Genomic DNA, 21,895 nt, shown 5'->3' on the forward strand with positions numbered 1-21,895 from the left:
ACATTAAGCGGATTCGGAGAAAAGACGATTCGAGAACCCCTGAGGAGGGCCCGACGGACTCTCCCTCTACTCTATCGGACCCAGAATGAATCTGCCCCTTGAGCTACTGTGATTTTCTCCTTGAAGTTGGGACCTAAATACGCTCTCGGTGGCGTCAACACGTAATAGTCATTCAGTGACTGGTCCTGATGTGCGCACCTTTGGGGGACTGGTGGTTTCCGGCATATCTGGGCTAATATAACCTTCCGGGCACCACCCTTGACAACAGGGGTAGTTTCAAGGCAGCCCTCTGGAGGCCTTCCAATGGTACATCCACATCTAACTGTGGTTTTCATGTATTTTTTTGTAATGTCAACCTGTTTTTGGTTGGATGTATGTTTGGGGGTTAAAGGGAGGTACATTCCGGGCGGGATTGAGCTGCTAAGGTACGAGGAAGGGTGGATGGGGAAGTTTTTTACTCGATCCGAGCAGCACTGTTGCATATTTATAAGGCATTGGGTACGCCACTGGCCCCCTTCTCTTAGATTATACACTCCTTTGAACATGGCTGCCTATACTAGTGACTGTAAACGATGATGTCGGGAGTAGAGTACATGGCCTACAAGAAGGGCACACACTGCGCTGCTTGACATGGAATGTTAGGGGACTGGGAGATCTCCGCAAAAGACAGCACATAATGGCATATTTGGAGCGGCACAAGGTAAATATTGTACTCCTACAGGAGACACATTCCGCACTTGGGAGGCGGGCCATGTTTGGAGACCGATGGTCTGCGTACAGTCAACCTTCTGCCTACTCCTCCTACTCTAGAGGCACATCTATCCTGGTCCGTAAGGGTACTCCCTATACACCGCTAGGATTTAAAAATGATACACAGGGGAGGTACACCATAATCTAGGGCAAATGGCACATTACTCTGTGACCACAGTTAATTGTTATGCACCTAATACCAATGACCCCTCTTTCTTAGATGCTCTCTGGAGCAGTATCGCGGAAATAGGCTCGAGATATATACTGTGGGGTGGAGACTTCAATCTTACTCTAGATGCACATAGGGACAGAGAGACTGAGGCCATGATTCATAGATGTAGAGCAGCGGATAGACTGGGGGCTGACATGGAGGCACAGGACGTGGTGGACGGGTGGCGCTGGCTACATCCTAGTGCTGAGGAGGGTACTTTTTACTCGGCAGTGCATGCAAGCTGGTCCAGACTAGACTACTGGCTTATATCATGCCCCATTGTAGATGTTACACATATGGCGCGAACATATTCTGACCATTCCCCGGTCGTACTGGAGCTGAGGGTCCCCCTTGCGTCCCCTCCCCTCTTGTCCTGGCGTCTGTCCCCTCGCAATTTGATAGATGTCGTCTTCCGTGGCGAGTTATGTACTGAAATAGCAGAATTCTTTGACCGAAATAAGAATACAGTAGACAGCGTGGTCACGATCTGGGAGGCATTTAAGGTTACTCTTAGAGGGTATAGTCTGGCTAAAGGTGTAGGTAATCTACGAGAACTCCGAGCTACCTTGGCGGGCTTAGAACCAGAGATTAAATAGCTGGAGATGGAGCAGGTGGGGGAGCCATCGGCAGATGTTGCACGCCACCTGCGGGAAACCCTCACTGAATATCAGGAAGTCTCGGAGCAGGAGGTACTATTCAAAGGCAAATATGCGAGAGCCCACTCCTTTGGGGAGGGAGAAAGACCGGGCAAATCTCTGACACATACTCTAAGTATGACCAGACCTGAAAATTCTGTACCTGAGATACCAGATGTAACTGGCCACCTGGTGAGGGACACCTCTGACATACTTAACACCTTCACAGATTATTACCAGCATTTGTACTCCTCTACTAGATCGGATCCCCCAGATTTTGATGGGTATTTGGAGGGGGTGGCACTGACCTAGCTTAGCAATGCGCAGCGGGCCTTCTTGTCGGCTGAACTTGAACAGGACGAGATCAGGGAGGCTGTGATGCAACTGCAATCGGGTAAAGCCCCGGGCCCTGACGGCATTCCAGCCGAGCTCTATAAAACGTATGTGGACATACTTGCCCCATGGCTGGGACTGGTCTATCGGGAGGCGAGACAGGAGGGTGTCCTCCCGCCCACTATGAGAGAGGCTCTGTTAACTACTATATTGAAACCGGGTAAACCTGCAACGACTTGTGATTCATATCACCCGTTGTCCCTTATTAATTGCAATGGCAAGATACTAGCGAAGGTACTGGCGAATCGGTTGAGTCTTTTGATGTCTTTCTTGGTTAGGTCGGATCAATCTGGATTTATACCGGGTAGATCTACCTCACATAACCTGCGCACCTTCTTTACTATACAGCAGAGTATAGATCCTGAGATCTCGGCAGTAGCGGTATTTTTAGATGCCGCTAAGGCCTTCGACACCCTAGAATGGTATTATCTGCAGGCAATATTGAGGCGCATGGGCTTCCCCCGCATGTTTATGGAGTGAATTGCCCTTCTGTATATGGATCCGGTGGCCACAGTGCAGATTAATGGTCGCCGGTCCGCCCCAGTCTGCATTGAGAGAGGCACGAGGCAGGGGTGTCCGCTGTCGCCGTTACTCTTCGCCCTTGCGATGGAGCCGCTGACGGCATTGCTGCATCAAAATCATGCCACTTCTGCAATTCGTACCCCCTCCCGGCACATCCTAATTTTGCTATATGCGGATGACGTCACATTATATTTAAGAAACCCGGAGGACAGCTTAAATCCTGTCCTGCGGGAATTTGTTAGATTTGGCCTTTCATCTGGGATACGGGTAAACTGGGAGAAGTCCTTACTCTACCCGTTAACAGATCGCACAGTGCGGTGCTCCCCTGCTTTCCCCCTCCGATGGGCAGACAGCTCCCTTAGATACTTGGGGATTGAGGTCACCCGGGACAAGCATGAATTGATTTGCTTGAATTATGGAATCTTACTTCATAGCATACAAGAGATGGTCACACGTTGGATTGCTCTGCCCTTGTCTCTGGCAGGGCGCATATCATTGATTAGGATGATTGTGGTCCCTAAGCTTCTCTATTTGTTTTTCAACATACCGCACCCCCTGGCCCGTCCCTTTTTCAAGGCACTAAAAACACAGATGATCAGACTGGCTTGGGCTGGTAAACAGCCGTGCCTTTCAGTGGGAAATCATGACGCAACCCTTGGAGCGCAGAGGCTTTGAAGCCCCGGATTTTGAACTATGTTATAACTGTGCACAGGCACATTTTGCATATTATTGGTACCATTCTCCCCCGCACATGGCACATCTTGCAGTGGAGCGGGGATGTATACCTTAGACCTGACCTGACGGTGGATGGCCCTCGCGATTCATCCGTGAGGTGTACGCAGCTAGCCTGGAACAAATTAGCCTCTAGAGTTGGTAGTGAATTACTATACTCACTGCTGATGCCGCTTGCAGGCCAAAAAATGATCTTGATGACTTGTGAACCGGCTGGGGTGCGACTGCTTGCTGTGATGAAGGCTCACACTTGGGGCGACTTGTATGTGAACTCCCGCTTTAAAGAACAGGATGAAGTCGGCCCGGGGGGTTGCCTTAACCCATTGGAGGTCTTTTTGTATATCCGTCTCCGACGCTCTATAAGGGCCCTGTCGCCCTCCTTCCCTGGGGAGCCGCCGTACATGCAAGCATTTCATAATCTGCTGCAATCAAATGCCCTGCGACACTTGGTGTCGACCCTGTATCGCTCGGTACAGCTAGACCAGCCCGGCATTGAGGAAGTGGCACGTACTAGATGGGGGGAGGAGCTGGAACTCCAGATTACGGAGGCCCAGTGGGAATATTGCTGCCAGCAAACCAGAAAGATTACCGCTAGCAGCAGGTTACGGATCATACACTATAAATACCTACACCGTTTCTACTACACCCCGGCGAAGCTCCACAGGCATAACCTCCGAGCTACTGACAATTGTGATAGATGCGGGGCCAGGGAGGCAGACTCCTGGCCTGGACCTGTCTGAGGGTGCTGGAGTAGTGGAGGGAGGTGGAGGGAGCGTTGTCTATTATGGCTTCTGCACCACTGACACTTACGCCGCTGATTGCACTCTTAGGATACACTGAGAAGATTGCCCCAGATTGACGTAGATATGTTGATTTTGCACTCTTATTAGCTAAGCGTAGAGTGGCATGCCGCTGGGGCAGGGGAAGAGCCCTGAAGTTCAAAGACTGGCTTTCTGACTTGGTATACGGTAGGATGCAACTTGAGACATAGGCTGCGCTGCTGCCGCCCTCATCTCGCCCTAGGGATGTTTGGGCCCCATTGGACATATTTCTGCACCGGCAATCAGAATTGTATGATGATATGGCACCAGTGAGCTGCCCTTGAGACATGCGAGACTACTAGGATACGGGGGCTCGGGCCCGAGGATGGGCCGTCAACGATAGAGTCATGCAGCTGAGGGGTGGGGGAGTGTGGGACATAGGGGTGAAATACTCATGCGACCAGTTCCCGGTACACTTATATCGTGTGAGATGGGCTAACGATGAATGGACCTTATCGTATCTGGAAGTCCTGATGCTGTATGACTGTTTAATTTGGACGGGGTGGGGCTCGGACGAGTTGTTGTATGTTAATTGTTTTAATTGTGTTGATTATTCCTATGAGTTTATTGCTAAACTTGTTATGAGAATATGTTGTATACATTACAAAATCAATAAACAAATAGTAAAAAAAACATATAGGTTTGAATTTGTCTAGAATTTCTTCAATTTAGCTCAAAGTTTATAGTAATGTTTACGGGGATGGCCTTTTCTGTATCTCAGTGGCATACTAGTTTGAATAACGGGTCTAATAAAATGAGTAATGTTGCAGTATAAAACCCTGGGTGCTTCGTACTGATGCGGCCTCGCAGAATTGCTGCCTCAGCAGTATTTTTGATTGTCTCTATCTAATGCAACTTTGAACCAGTCACTTCTGTTATATGTGGTGCTTCTGCAATTCAGTGCACAAAATGAACACATCCACGCCTGACGTTAAGCACCATTGCTCTGGTATGGCATTCTCATTTGACTGGATAGGAAAATCCATACAATGTGTTTATTTACTCATTAGCTTCTTCCTTTGCTTGAGAGAAATTGCCAATTGCTACATTGATCAAGAAAATTATCTTTACAAACTATCATCCGAAGAACCATTAACTAAGGATTATTATTTTCAAAAGGCTTTCTAACTTTCTCCTTTATGACTGTAGTAGACTCAAATAATTTACGTTTTCGCATGAGAAAAAATAACGTCCTAAAATTGCAATATTTTTAAAATGTTGTTTATGGGACAAAGTCTGTCGAAGGTAGCAGACCTGCCAGTCTGAGACACAATTTTAACTTTCAGTTGAATTGGGTCTTGTTTTCCAGGTTATGGTTATGAACAGGTTATGAACAATTGAAAAGGGAACAGTTTGTGGGTGAGAATGATAATAAAGGGCAAGATTAACTGTAGTACTGCCAACTTTAAACAAACAAAACACAATGGGCCGCATACACTAAGTGTACAAGAAAATGATGTTTGAAAGAACATATTCCACAACCCAGCACTGATGCAAATCTGTTTGTACGAATGAAGGACGGCTATTCAAGTGTCTGAAAGGAGGTGATATCCCTCTTCAAAACGTAGTAAACACCCTCAAACCTAAGGTTTGAGAACATTCCAGACAATGTAGAAGTAGCTTCCAACCTCGGAAACACAAACACATTTTCTCCTGTGAAAGAAAGGACAAAGTTACCTTTATTAGAGTGGGAAAGGGTAAGCCACACCTTAGATTTTGTGGTTGAAAAATATCATACAGGTAAACAAGTTAGAAGCATGATGTAGAAAACTGAATGAAACAAGAAGACTGTCTTCTTTTCAATTCGACAGGTAAATGGAGCTATACCTACGTCTTAATTTAAATTGGGGAGGAGATGATTTGCGTAGTTGGTCTATGACTTTGTCTACTCATAAGCCTTGTAATTCCTGTAAGTATCCCATACAGGGCATTCATCATAGAGTGTGTATCTGCCCTGCCCTTGCTATATTAAGTTGTTTTTAATTTTGTGAGTCAATTACCCTGATGTAATTTTTGGCAGATGTTAGCAACAAAGCAAAAAGCTGTGGATGTCCTATCCGCCCTATATTGCAAGATAGTCATAAACTCAAAGGCCCTGATTCCGAATCATGTGATATGCAAAGATTGCATGTGTCCAACATTTCTTTGCCAGACAGACTCTCCTCCCCCCACTTCTTAAAACTCACCTCTAAAATCAAGGAGATCAGTCAGCAGTAGTCCCTTTCTACCTGAACCACATACAAACCTGCTACTTGACTGGATCTGTCCTAGACTGTCTAAAATAGGTCAGTTTACTCTTTTCTGAAAAAATACAAGGGTCAGATCAAGAGGACCTAAACAATTTCTGCCCTATCTCCAATTTACCCTTCTTTGTCTTTGTCAAAATGCTGGTAAGTGTGTGGAATTGCATCACATACTATACCTTGATTAAAGTGGCCTAATAAATGTACTTCAATTCGGCTTTAGACAAAAATTAACCACCAAAATGATTACTCTGAAGGTAGTGGATAGATGACACCCTTAAAATACTGGCAATCCTTTCAGTGGTCTTTCACCCAATAAATCAATAACACCCAAGATGAGAATGGCCCTTAATGGTGCAGCTCTAAGCCGGTTTACATACTTTCTGGAAAACCAGGGTCATTGCATCAAGATAGCCGACTTCATTTCCAGCACAGCAAACTAGATCTCTCAAGGCTCTGCCCTCTCACCCACAGTATTTAATATCTATCACAAATCCCTTGCAATGATTTTTAATGAATTGAGCAGAGCGTGCCACACACACTGACAGCACTCAGTTCTATCTAATAATCCACTCTACAGAAGGTGACTCCATCGCACCCCAACTCCTCATTAGATGTCCCTTCATCATCTAAAGCTACATCCAATAAAAGAAGAATTCTTTTTGATTTCTCTGCTCATGTGCCACACACATGACCAGAAGTTGATTGAGGAATGTTCATTGCTTGACAGCATGCCAAACATTGAAGCTGTTCAAAATTCTTAACATTCATTCTTGATAAACACCTAAACCTACATGACCACATGAATAACATGGCTAAGAGAGTCCAATTCCACCTCAACCTCTTGTGACTTCACAGTTATTCAGGTCATAGCCTTATTGATGCTATATTCTAGTAACACCTGGCTAATAAGAATTCCCAAAATTCATATCACACTTATCACACTTCTTCAAGCAGCATTAAATTTAGCCTCTAGAAGTTTCACAGTGTGCTCACAATTTGACTGCATCTCACCCATTCACATCTCCCTTAATTGGTTTACCGATGAAGTAAGGTGCATCTTCTAACTTGTAGGGCACTGCATGGGAACAACCCCAAGGCCCTCATTACAACCCTGGTGGTAAATGTCGCATACCGCCGTGCTGACGGCCCCCAACATACCGTGACCATGGCGGTATTCTGCTACGGGCATTATGACCTACACTTAGAAATTCGCCACTATACAGACACCCACACAAGTCCGCCAGACCAAAGGTCAGTGATAAATTGGCAGTACCAAAACCCACACAATTACACCAACAGGAATACCCCCACAGTATCAGGACCCACGAATCACTGTGGCGGTCTTTTAATCGCGGTAAACCACTGGGGGTACACACCGCCGCGCTCAAAATAAACACACACTTACAAACCTACACCACATTGGACAATTCAAACTACACACACCTGACACACATACACACACCACACCCACACACTCAGACCACTATAAAACACACACCCACATTACCCTTTTCAATGAAAAAAACTGATTGCCAACAGAGAGAGACACAAGCCAGGAGCACCCACTCAATCTGAGCCACAGAACACCATCACCCATACACCATCCACGCACCTCACAGCACACACCACAACACATCACCCCACGCATCACCCCACACATCCTCACACATATCACTCACACCACATCCCTGGCACCCCAAAGACACCCCAGGTTTTCAAAGGAGCGGTGAAGGGTCATGGTGGAGGAAATCATCCGGGTAGAGCCACAGCTATTCGGATCACAGGTGCAGCAGACGTCCATTGCTAGGAAGATGGAGCTATGGTGGAGAATCGTGGACATGGTCAATGCCGTGGGACAGCACCCCAGAACAAGGGATGACATCAGGAAGAGGTGGAACGACCTACGGAGGAAGGTGCGTTCCATGGTTTGCAGACACCTGGTAGCTGTACAGAGGACTGGCGGTGGACCCCCACCTCCTCCCCCACAACTAACAACATGGGAGGAGCAAATCCTGGCAATAATGCATCCTGAGGGCCTCACAGGAGTAGCAGGAGGACTGGACTCTGGTAAGTTATATCTTTACTACTATATTCCCCACCCTACCTGCATGCCATCACAAACTCCTACCCCTACCCTCACCCCATCACTCCACCACCTCACATATACCCCACTATCACAATCCACCCATCCCAAAACCAAGCCCTGCATGTAACACCAATTCATGTATCCCCATCACAGACCTGCATGGACACCCATCACCACAGCATGCCCATTAGAGAGAATCACCTAGCCCAGAAAATCACCACACACACAAGGCAAAGCTGATAGAGCAATCCCAACCATACAGGGAAACACACTCATGCACAAGATGGCACACGCAGATACAATAACACTGCATTTTCATCCCCACAGGACCCCTACTCAAAGTCACCGGAGAGGGGTTGCCAGCAACATCCAGTCTCCCCCCAGAGGAGGCCCACAGTGATGATATCAGCTCTGCACGCCTGGATCACGATGACCAACCTGGCCCATCAGGGACCTCTGGACAGTTGGTTACCCTGCCACTGTCCCAATCCACCACAGAGCCCCCCCCTGAGGAAACACCAGCACTGCACCCACCCAGTGGGCCCATGCCACTGTCCCCAGGACACGTCAATCAGCAGTGTGACCACCACTATAAGGACCCCAGGCAACCCCACAAACACAGGATGATCAGGGACCTGGGGTCAGTGGCAGTGGGCACACAGTTCATGGGACAGAGGCACTGGATAACAGGGAAACTGGGAGGAATGCTGTGTGACAGGGGGAGGACAGGCCCAGGAAACTGACTCTCCGGGAGGCACTCACCAACATCCTGGGAAAATACCACATTCCAGGAGACCATGGGCCAGAGACTGTACAGGTTGGACCCAGCGGCTGCAGGAGGGACAGTAGCTGGGTATCAGGGGGGACCTCAAAAACATCTACACCATCCTGGTCACCATTGCAGTGCTGGCTGGCATGGGCAACACCATGAGGGAGGCAGTGGCACAACAACGGGCCCCTGACACTAGCCACACCGAAGAACAGCCCTCCACCTCCGCCGGCGCTAGTGGACAGAAGGCCCCGCCACAGGACCAACAGGCCACCAGCACCCCACCCCCTGCAGAAGGAGAACCACCCCACAAATGGTCCCTGCGATCCAGACAGAAGCCAGAGAACATTGCCAAGACCCCCGCCAGGAAATAGAACTCTCCTGATTGTCACCTTTCTGTCCCACTCTGTCACTCTGTCCACCTTGAACTGACATTACTCCCCTTCCTATGCCCCATTTGACAATGCACCTGTGACACCAAGAGACTGGACTCTAACTGGACATTCCTCCACCATCACCCCAGCCCATTGCACATACCCCTCTACGTATGAGCACTTAAATAAACACCCTTGGAACAAATACAAATATTGAGTCTGTCAAATGATTGCAATATGTATTACTACAACATTCTGAAAACATAGCAAGTCATATGTACAGTTATATATACATTGGTATGACCTTTAGTGTGCAGCAATAAACATACCAGGAGCCAGAGTGGGCCACAGATATCTGAAAATAGAGATGACAAAGGGTACATTAAGTGGCCATAGACATAGGGAAATCAGGCTGCCATGTACAATGTCCAACAGAAACTGAAATGTAAAGTTAAATTACAGTGTCTTACCTGTGTGTCACTGGAAGTACTGCTGTATTATGTGACTTCTGTTGTCCACATCTTCTTCCTCTGCCTCTTCTTCCTCACTGTCCGCAGGCTCCACCGCTGCCACAAGACCATCTCCATGCTCATCCTCCTGTAGAAAAGGCACCTGGCGTCGCAAGGCCAGGTTGTGCAACATGCAACATGCAACGATGATCTGGCACACCTTCTTGGGTGAGTAGTACAGGGATCCACCTGTCAGATGGAGACATCAGAACCTGGCCTTCAGGAGGCCAAACGTTCTTTCAATTATCCTCCTTGTTCACCCATGTGCCTCATTGTAACGTTCCTCTGCCCTTGTCCTGGGATTCCTCACTGGGTTCAGTAGCCATGAGAGGTTGGGGTAACCAGAGTCATCTGCAAATATCGAGGGATACCTGTTAGACACACGCTAACCCTTAGGGACAACCGCATACCCATACACCAACTCATACTGGGTGGGGACCTTGGGCTCACCTATTAGCCACACCCGGTGCCTCTGGAGTTGGCCCATCACATATGGGATGCTGCTATTCCTCAATATAAATGTGTCATGCACAGAGCCAGGATACTTGACATTCACATGGGAGATGTACTGGTCTGGCAAACACGCCATCTGCACATTCATAGAGTGATAGCTTTTTCTATTCCTGATCACTTGTTCATTTCTCTGGGGGGGGACAAATGCCACGTATGTACCATCAGTGGCACCAATGATGTTGGGGATATGTCCCAGGGCATAAAAGTCAGCTTTCACTGCGGCCAAATCCTCCACCTGGGGGAATACAATGTAGCTGTGCATGTGTTTCAGCAGGGCTGACAACACTCTGGTCAACGCATTGGAGAACATTGGCTGAGACATCCCTGATGCCATTGCCACTGTTGTTTGGAAGGAACCACTTGCTAGGAAATGGAGCACTGACAGGACCTGCACTAGAGGGGGGATACCTGTGGGCTGGCGGATAGCTGACATCAGGTCTGGCTCCAATTGGGCACACAGTTCTTGGATTGTGGCCCGATCAAATCTGTATGTTAGTATAATGTGTCTGTCCTCCATTGTCGCAAGGTCCACCAGGGGTCTGTACACCGGAGGATGTTGCCATCTCATATTCATCCTCAGCGGTTGAGCCTATGAAGGAAAACGGTGAGCAGAGGGTCATATTCACACATCAATTGAAATAATGGTGCATCTTTTCCTTTACTGAACCTGTATGTGTATCCGAGAGTCTATTGCTGTGCCAATGTCTGCTGTGACGCAGTTAGGTTCCATGGCCTGTGCCCCCCTGAAATGAAGACTGACTGACCTGTGAGGAGGGACAAGTGGAAATGAGGTAATTCTGCTGACGTTGTGCGCCGTTGCGGTAGGCGGTCGATGACCGCCACGCAACTTTGCATTGGTTATCATTGGACCCTATGGGTTCCAGGAGTCAATGGCGATGTACACCGGCGGTGACGGTACGCACCGCAGCGGACATGACCTCCATTTTCTATCTCTTCAGTCACTTGCTACCTGACCTTCAACAGGAGAGGACCTACACTGTAAGTGCTGCTGTGACCTATGTCTGGAAGCGACTATGGCTCATGTGTCTGGGGAAAGGGCCCCTACCTTCACTGCGGAGGAGTTGGAGAAACTGGTGGATGGGGTCCTCCCCCAGTACACGTTACTCTACGGTCCTCCAGACAAACAGGTGAGTACACTGTGAACATGATGCGTGGGCCATGAATGTATGGATTGCTGTGTGTGTAAGCCACATGTATAGGGGGGCTGAGACGTCCTGGCCAGAGTGCTGCATGTATATGTGCATCAGGGGATGGGAGGGATCTGGTGGGCCATGAGTGTGATGGTCTGGACGGTTAACTAATTCCCTTTTCTGCTGTCTTTTCCATGCAGGTCAGTGCCCATCGGAAAAAGGGTATTTGGTGTGCCATCGCCAAGGAGGTGAGGACCCTCGGGTCTCTGACAGGCGGAGTACCCACTGCTGCAAACAGTGGGAGGACCTGTGCCGCTGGGCAAGGAAGACGGCGGAGGCCCAGCTGGGGCTGGACTCTCAACGAGGAAGGGGTGCCCGTTGTACCCTGACCCCCCTGATGTTCCGCATCCTGGCGGTGGCCTATCCAGAGTTGGATGGGCGCTTGAAGGCATCACAGCAGCCACAAGTGGGTGAATACTGATTCAAAATCATGACTGTGCGCACGTTAAGATTTGCCTGGGTCGGGGATATGGGCTGTGGGTGCCCCTAGGCCAGGGCGAACATGGCAGGGTAGGTCCCTTGTTGGGCAGGCTCTGAAGCACTCCAACCCCAATAGTGTTAGTGGGCATCGACTACTGGGCAGGATCCTGTAGGTTTCAGGTGTGCAGCTAATGAAGTTAGGCATTGTACCCCATGGGCTGGTGACTATCTTAGTAACTGGTAGTGCATGGCCTAGTGCATAGGGTGTTGTGTACGCCAACTGTAGTGGTGTTGCTGGCCAAGTGCATCCTCTGTCCCTCTACCCCCCTTTTTGTTTTGTCATGCTTTCCTTGTGTGCATCAGCATCATCTGGCGGAGAAGCAGAGGCACCGACGACAGAGGGAGCTGCATCCCACATGTGCCTGGAGGCCGTATCCACTGACAGTGAGGGCACCAGTGGGACAGAGGGCAAAGGGAGCAATACGACGGGGACAGAAGGGGACACCACAGACAGCGACTCCTCCTCCAATGGAAGCTCGCTAGCGGTGGTGGACACCTCTGTGCCCACCCCAACAACAGGTACAGCCGCCACCCCCCTACCAGCACCGCCCGCCCAAAAGGCCCTCAGCGTGTTTCCCGTGCTGCTCACCCAAGAGGGTGGGCATCACCTTTGCCCCAGGCACCTCAGGCCCTGCCACAGTCAGCCCTGCTGCCCTCAGTGAGGAGGCTATTGACCTCCTGAGATCCCTCACTGTTGGGCAGTCAACTATTCTGAATCCCATCCAGGGTGTCGAGAGGCATTTGCAACAAACAAATGCATACCTCGGGGAATTCACTCTGGCGTGGCAGCCCAACGGAGAGCATTTCAGGCTCTGGCCTCAGCACTGATGGCAGCCATTGTCCCTGTCTCCAGCCTCCCCCCTCCAAATTCCTCTACCCAGTCCCAATCCCCTCAACCCTAGCCTATCCCAAGCACACCTTCAGGCCAGAATTCACCCAAATCAACACACAAAAGTGGCTCAGGCAAACACAAGCACCACACTACGTCTCACAGGCACTCACACAAGCACCATCCTCATGCAGACACACCAACATCCACTTCCTCCACTGTGTCCCCCTCCTCCTCGTCATCCACCTCCCTCCCAGTAGCTTCTCCACTCACACCTGCATGTACTACATCCTCATCCACTACCTCCATCACCAGCACGCGCATCACAACACACCCCTCACTGGCCGTCACCACCCCCACATCCATGCACACGTCCCCTGTGTCCTCTCCCACTGTGTCTGTGACCCCTTTTCCCAAAGTACACAAATGCAAGCACCCACCCAACAGCAATCCACCTCACAACAGCATCCAGCCCATGCACCTGCACCCAAACTCAGCAGACAGATGCCTCCTACAACCACTCCCTCTTCCTCCACTCCCAAACCCTCTCTCTCTTCCTGCCCAAGTGTCCCTAAGAAGCTTTTCCTGGCAAACTTTGACCTTTTCCATACCCCCCCGTTCTTCCCCTCAGGCCAGGGTGGCCAGGACCCAGGCCAGAACCTCAGCCACCAGGTCGACGTCTGCTGTGGTTCCTGCAGCTATCAGAGGCTCAAAGGGGGCACCCGTCAGCCCAGCCACTGTGCCACCAACCCCTGCCAAGGCCAAAACCATTCCGCCACCTGACAAGGTAAATAGGGGGAACGCATCCAGCGAGGGGAAGGAGCCACAACCACCCAGCAAGGCCACCTCAAAGACTCCAGCTGCCAGACCCAAGGTCACACCACCATCTGCCAAGTTGAGGAAGGGGCAGAAGACACCAGCCAAGGCACTTCAGCCGTCCAAGGCTGCAGGTGAAGTCCTGGTAGTTACCAGCACAACCGCCAGCAACACCAGCAGCCCCGTCACTAGCACCGCCGCAAGCACCAACACCTGCACCGCCACCTGCACCGCCCCAAGCACCACTACTGTCAGCCGCAGCAGCCCCAGTTGGCAGCTGTCCGAACCTGCAGGAGAAGGGCTGGAGCCTCCCTCCACCACTGGCAACACCCCCACCAGCACCGGCACTACCACCAGTTTGCAGCCGTAGCCGCCACCGGATGGAGTCTAGCCCTGCCTCCATGGTCTATCGTGCAACCTTGTCCCTGCAAATCTCGTGCCTCAGACACCCAGGTGAGGGACTGTGAACTGCCACACCCCAAGTGTTGCATCACTGGGCACAAAGCCCCCTCCAGAACCAGTGGAGAAAGGCATCCAATCACCCTATCCTTGGCAGGATGAAGCACACTGGGCACAAAGCCCCCTCCAGAATCAGTGGAGATATGCATCCACTCACCCTATCCGTGGCAGGATGAAGCACACTGGGCACAAAGCCCCCTCCAGAACCAGTGGAAGAAGCCATCCACTCACCCTATCCTTGGTAGGATGAAGCACACTGGGCAGAAAGCCCCCGCCAGAGCCAGTGGAGATATGGATCCACTCACCCTATGCTTGGCAGGATGAAGCACACTGAACACAAAGCCCCCTCCAGAACCAGTGGAAGAAGGCATCCACTCACCATATCCATGGCAGCATGAAGCACACTGGGCACAAAGCCCCCTGCAGAACCAGTGGAAGAAGGCATCCACTCACCCTATCCTTGGCAGGATGAAGCACACTGGGAACAAAGCCCCCTCCAGAACCAGTGGAGATATGCATCCACTCAACCTTTCCTTGGCAAAATGACGCACACTGGGCTTAAAGCTCCTTCCAGAACCAGTGGAGAAAGGCATCCACTCACCCTAACCTTTGCGGGATGAAGCACACTGGGCACAAAGCCCTCTCCAAAACCAGTGGAGAAAGGCATCCACTCACCCTATCCATGGTAGGATGAATCACACTGGGCACAAAGCCCCCTCCAGAGCCAGTAGAGATATGCATCCACTCACCCTATCCTTGGCAGGATGAAGCACACTGGGCACAAAGCCACCTCCAGAACCAGTGGAGATATGCATCCACTTGAGAGACTGTGGCTTTGCACTCCCCAGGGCCAAGCAGTGGGCAAACCACCCACTAGAGAGACTGTGGCTTTGCACTCCTGAGGACCAAGCAGTGGACAAACCGCCCACTAGAGAGAATGTGTCTTTGCACTCCCCAGGACCAAGCAGTGGGCAAACCACCCACTGGAGAGACTGTGGCCTTGCACTCCCCAGGACCAAGCAGTGGGCAAACCACCCACTAGGGAGACTGTGGCTTTGCACTCCCCAGGACCAAGCAGTGGGCAAACCACCCACTAGAGAGACTGTGGCTTTGCACTCCCCAGGACCAAGCAGTAGGCAAACCACCCACTTGAGAGACTGTGGCCTTGCACTCCCAAGGACATCGCTGTGGGCATGGAGCCCCCTCCAGAGCAGTGGCGTTATTCCATCTTCCGGCTGAGGTGCCCCCGTCCCCCTGAGATGCCTGTGTGTTTTCAACCTGATGCCCCTGCAGTGTTCTCTCTGTATTGAGGCATGAGTCAAGTGTGGGCTTGGCGTATGAGTTTTGGCCCAGTTGTCCACAGACATTTTGAGTGGACAATGTACCGCCTTATGTACGTATTGTATATTTTTGTAAATACTGTTTTTAAAATTATTCTGTATATCTGACTATTTCTAAAATATCACTGATTTGACTCTCTCCTTTTGTCCTTGCATTCTTCCAGGGGGTTACGGGGTGTAAATGTAATGTTGATGCATGTGTTTTGTGTGTATGGTGTTACGGGTGAGGGTGGGGGTAGGGATGTTGAGTGTGTGTGTCACTCTCTTTTCCCTCCCCCCCTGTGTACCAGGTGCAGTACTCACCATGGTCGTCGCTGCCGCCGTTCGTACTCCTGGTAGATGAGAAGGTAGACCAGCATGGGGAGGACCTGCAGCTCGGGCTCCATGGCGTCTTGGTCCTTCGTTGAGTGTCGAGAGGTGAGTGGTTCCCCTTCTGGGTACTGTTTCTGCCGTGCTTTATATGGCATTGGTACAGCCCCGGAAAAGCTAGCAGATGGGCGGGTTGTGATGGGGTGGGCGGTACATTGACATCCGCCTGTCTGTTGGCGGTTACCGCCATGTCGGTCAGAGTATTAAAGTGGCTGTATGTGTTGGCGGCTCCGCCGTGGTCGTGATCCCATTTTCTTTACCGCCAGCCTCTTGGCGGTATTACCGCCGCTTTAACACCGACCACCAGGGTTGTAATGAGGGCCTAAATCTCTCAATCAGAAACAATGGATTTTGAGAGGGAACTGCTAATTTGTAAGCCCAGACACTCTTCTCCTAGAAACCGTCACCATAAAGAAATCAGTAAAACAGTCCGTTTCAGAAAGTGCACCCAGAATTTGGAACCACCTATGTCCAGACACAACAACTATCCTTTCCCATAAATCACTCAAAAAGGAAGTGGAAAAATGTCTATTCCAAAGCCACTTCCAACCATAACCACTAGATGCCCTCAACATTGAAATCTAACTTTCATCAAGACCTGACATTCTACGTTGTTAGCCCACCCATCATCTCTAAGTGCACTGACCTCTATACCCATTACACAAGTTCTTGTATTTAGCTTATCCCGGATGTACCAGATCGACCACTGTGTTTGTAAATTTTCATGTATTGCACGCTATCTCATGTATGTATCTTCTACTATCGGTATGTTTGCATGTTCTGTTAAATTTTTTTAATTTTTTCTGTTACTCAGCTACTTTTTGCGTCCTCCATTCCTTTATAAATTCACTCATAAATCTGACCCAATTCTCCTAATTTGCTTGGATTATTCCTCTTCAATATGTGTTTTATTTGATACTTGTTGATATGCTAAACATTCCTATGTAAAGCACAGTGATTCCCATTTGTGTATATATATATATATATATATATATATAGATACACACACACAGACACACACATATACATCTAAAGATATATATATATATATAGTTAGGACATTGGTTCCATTGAAAAAGTTGAAAAAGTGTTTTTTGACTTGGGCATAACTTTGGCAACATTTGAAGATTCTTCATGACATTTTCCCAAAAAGGTGTGTTTGAAAATGTTATTGCGCATAGGAAGTTTCGGGTGATCCTCCAAGCAAGAGTCGAGAAAAAGGGGAGGTCAAAAAAGTGCATTTCCCATTTTAATTCTCATGGTGATTTTAGACCCAACTACAGCCTGAACTGCTGGATGGAATTACACCAAAATTGACAGAATTGTAACTTTTGATCTAGAAAGAGTGTTTTTTTGCTGTTTGGAATAAATCGGTTCAGTAGTTTTTGAAATATTAAAAGAAAAACAAATTTGAATATCAAGAGGTGTGAAGGCTTCACAAATACTCCCGATCTCATGCAGAGACCTAAGTGTCTGCCAACATTTCAACCAGGAAGTGTCGGCAGCCATTTTGGGACTTGACTTCAGCTGAGTTTAAAAAAGAAACAACAACAAAAAAAGAACAGGGGGCAGAGTACTGTTACGCTACCCGTGTAGCTTTGGTGCAGGGGTCTCCCATGGAGCCCACTCAAGGCAAAAAAAGCCTTTTATAAAAATTAAAAAAAATTGTGGTGAAAATCATGAATATTTGAAAATATCGCCCTGATTTAAAGAAAAAAAGCAAGCAAGGTCCCCCAAGCTTGCTTTTAATTTTGTCACCGGGTGGGCCAGTTCCCAGGGACATTGTGCAGTTGTTTTACATACATCTAATTTGCTCCCCTTTTTTCTTAAAATCCTTCTTGTTTTCTTTCTGTGCATCTCCTCAAAAACTTTATTTATTGTGCATAGGAAACTGAAGCTACTGGACACGAGCTTGTGTTTATTCTTCCACCTTATCTGCAGTGAGTTTAAAGTTCTTGGAAGGAAAGGAGGAAGCCCCACAAAGGACACTGGTTTCAGAAAATAGGTTGTCACCATTTAATAGAAACAACAGAACAGACGGGTGGTGTGTTGGGTGAGCCAATGGTCGAGCTCCACAGACCACTGAATATATCTATCAGAAGGCCACTGTTCTCTCGAAACAAAAAAACAACTGTTCAAGACACCACAAAGGGTAAACTCCTGACACAGGACAGACAGTTGGTGCCAGCTACGACCAACACTCCACCATACGGCAAAGCACTACCAGCCCACGCACCTGCACACAACATGCACACCATGAAGGACACACAGCCCGCAGGTGACTCAGTCAGCGCAGAAGTAACTGCCAGAATGCACGAGCAACAGAATGTGCTACTTGTGTAGCAGCCAACATCCATGAGGCTTGAGTGCACATATCATTTTGAAGTGCACTACTGAATGATTTTTTAGCTGATGGTAAATTATTTGTCTTTTTTGTTTGACGGGTAACAGGGTTTGAAACAAATACTGGTAAAATGGGACAGGAATGTTTTGCAAAACCTGAAATAGCATCATAATATTCACAAATTTTACTTTACAGATAAATGTCAGGCCCTGTGGGTGCTACCAAGTATGAACGCCTAAATAATTATTAAATCATGATGAAATGCTAGTGTACAATGAAGTATGCTTTAGTAAGCATGTGTCCTTTTCAGTGTTTCCTGATAGATTTTGAAACAGAGACAAGCAAAGGCAGACCAGTGTGTTGCAATTGAGGAGTCAGACAAGCAAATCAGGAGGGCTTCCTTGCAAAAATAATGCACTGAAACATATGGTTAATTAAATCTCAGTCAACAGCTTCTAAGGTGACGCTTATGTTGTAATCTCATCCGGGTAGGTAGCATTCTTCCGGAGAAATAGGCATTTGCAATACAATGGGTCTCACATTTGCTTAGGTTAGCGCTATTGGTGCTGTAAATTCAAAAGCGGACATTTTGTGCCACATAAATTGGCCAACCCTGCCTCATAATATAGTCTTTTGCTAAAACATACTTCCAGTGGCCCTGCATATAACTAAAGCACTTCTATTTACCTTCTTCCTCTATAGGCAGCCATAAATCAAATTGTTGCCATTTAGCATCCTAATCTAAATCTGCTAATTCCAATAGAATACCACTTTCACCACCCCACCATCAGAGTTGCTGGCTGACTAACACAATTCCCCCACAAAAAGACACAAGACTGCCACGGAGGAGTAACGAGAGAAATAAACTAGAAGGGTCACCCAAACATATAAAAGAGATGACCAAAGGCTCCATTATTATGGGTGAGAAACAGGGCTATAGGATGATAATGTAGAGTTATGGGTATTAAATGAACCATCTGTGGCAGAAAGATGTTGTGTAGAGGCAGTGCTTGATCCCAGACCTGTTTTCAGCAGCCACAAATTTGGCTTTTATCTTTAGAGGACTTAATTAGAGGGATCAGTCTTAAGAGCGCAGCAGCACTGCTGACATAGCTACTGGATGGGGAGTACTTGAAGAAGCCCATGCCAAAGAAATGAGACCATGGGAAACAAGGCCAGAGCTGTACCCGTTAGGTGCAAAATACACCAACCTTACCTGATCAAATTTATCCTCCACGTCTGTCCTCTCTGCCATTTTGCACCACTAGCCAACTTCCTTTGAAACGGAGGCCACCGGAGCTGTGGCGAGCATGCATGGGTGTAGGAGGCACAGTGGTGCTGGGTCACTTCCTCCTGCAGAAAAGACAAAACACGACGGAGGAAGGCAAGTGGTGATTGAAATAAAAGTGCTATGATGTGGTCACTGCTGGACGCAGATAGTGCTTTTTCTTAAGCCATGTAAAAACCAATTTAAAACTTAAAATAAAGAGCAATAGAATGTAATGCCGTACAGTACCAGAACTCTTCGTTACATGATTAAAATGTAAATTCATTGCAACATAAGCAGTAGAATAAAATTCAACGAGAGCAGGCGTTGACACAGCAAAACAGGTTGGTGTTTTGTAATGTGCATAAAACATCTACCCATGCACACTGCACAAAGTGACAGACTTAAATCACACCTACCTGCACCTATGCAGCCAGTGCACTACATACGCACAGGTGATCTACAATGTAACAGATATAAAGGAATGCATGCGAGCTGTGACATCACAGATGGCGGAGTGAAGGAAAGGGAATCCCAGCAGAGGGAGAGAGTTTCCCTGGAGCCGTATGAATGCATACTGGTAACTAAAACAAGAGTAAATGAGCTGATTTAAAGCGCCAAGGCCACCATGAGCATGAGCACACAGGAGAGACATAAAGGGAAAAAGAAGTTTGCACGCTGTCAAACTTATCGGCAAACATGCAACTATCCAAGTAACTGGGTCGATGTCCAAGGCGGTAACCAAACCGCCCCAAGGAGGGGCAAACGTTGCACGTTTACCAATGATAATAAAGGATTTTTGAAAGGTAAGCCCATGAACGAGTGAACGTGATGGGCGTGAGGTGGGCATGGTTAAAAGCCCACATAGATACTGTTAACTGTGAATTTTTAATATTTATGTATTCTGAGTGTTGAATTTGCATAGAAAAAGAGTTAATGTAGATTAATAATGCACACATTTGAGACTGTGCCTGCTTGAGTGGCCACCTGTATTCACAAAGTGTACTTATTACCAGTTTATTAATGTAATTTATTGAGCTCATGTTTGAAATATTGTAGTAGTATGTCATATTAATGGTTATGTATTATGTATTTGCTTTATTAATCGTAGGACATACTTTAGCAACGTCTTTGGCATTGTTGCACGGGCTCATGTCAAGCTGCATTTCTTAGGCAAACTATACAATGTCTGTTTAGAGCAATAAATTGTGATTTTGCACTGCGTTGACCAAATGTTAATAGCTAGAATTCTTTCCCATGAGAACTGCTTGCTAGGATATGCTGTACTATCGAGGGATACATTGTATAACTTAGTGTGTGTAAAGACAACGTTCCCAGGAGCACACAATGGTTGCACTGACTGGAGTATAAGCTGATACAAATTTGTTACCTGATAAACCCAACGGTGGGAAAAGGAGAAGAGGAGACAATCATCGACATGTGAACTGTGGACTAGTAAAATCTTCGGTATAGGATTCTTCTCTCATTGGACTAAACATAAACGTATTATTCTTTGAACAATAGCAACGTGGGAAGTAGTTTTAGGAAATCTAACTTAGCCAGACTGCACCGAGTGGGGATACACCATTAGCTTTTCCTTTCTTAACTGTCCCAAGACGCTATTAGCTATTATTCTTTCTGTAATACAAGAAGAGACTTTGCTTTACTGAACTTTAATGCTGAACTCTGATGCCTTGCTGACCGAACTGATGTCCAATTGACGAAGACTGTCACAGCTAGCTGAACCATATTGAGGCAAGGTATACCACGATGTTAATAATTGTTATGTCTTTTTGCTTTTGTCCCTAGGTACCAACTGCTTATTTTGATAGAGACATAGTTTGATGTTTTCCATATTTCTGTGACTAACCTGTAGTGCATGAAGCACAAACATACTATTCTAATTTGAAGGTTAGTTAGGGTACTCACTGATGATGCTCGCTAAAATGAAATAGCAGTTGATGTCTTTTCTTTGCTGAATCTAAATGTATGCCATTTCTTTTGTACAGTTATTCTTGCTGTTGATTTTTAATGTAACCTTAGAATCTTTAGTGGAAGAAGCTATGATTAAATTGCGATTCTTTAGGCGATTCTGGCAGCCAGTGTTGTTTCTGTACCCTTACCGTTAGATTTTGAGACTAAGTTACGTGATATTAGCATTGTTCATATAGGGAAATAAACATTCTAACTTTTACATAAAGGCATTGTTACTCATTACT

The sequence above is a fragment of the Pleurodeles waltl genome, chromosome 6 (assembly GCF_031143425.1).
Source record: "Pleurodeles waltl isolate 20211129_DDA chromosome 6, aPleWal1.hap1.20221129, whole genome shotgun sequence".
Classification (NCBI taxonomy): Eukaryota; Metazoa; Chordata; class Amphibia; order Caudata; family Salamandridae; genus Pleurodeles; species Pleurodeles waltl.